The following is a 232-nucleotide window of genomic DNA, read 5'->3' on the forward strand; positions in this document are numbered from 1 at the left end:
ATATACAAAAAAAAAACACACACACACACACACACACACACACACACACACACACACACACAACTTCCCCTTCCCCTATCCCATTCCTCTTAGTAGTCCCACTTCCAGTCAACTAGGAAATCCAGTGAACTCATCGACCCTTGTGCTTGACAGCACAAACCTTCTGGAGATAATATCTCAGTGCAAATGGATTGAGTCCATCCATCCATCCATCCATCCATCCATCCATCCT

Source organism: Myotis brandtii, unplaced genomic scaffold (genome assembly GCF_000412655.1).
Source record: "Myotis brandtii unplaced genomic scaffold, ASM41265v1 scaffold7838, whole genome shotgun sequence".
Classification (NCBI taxonomy): domain Eukaryota; kingdom Metazoa; phylum Chordata; class Mammalia; order Chiroptera; family Vespertilionidae; genus Myotis; species Myotis brandtii.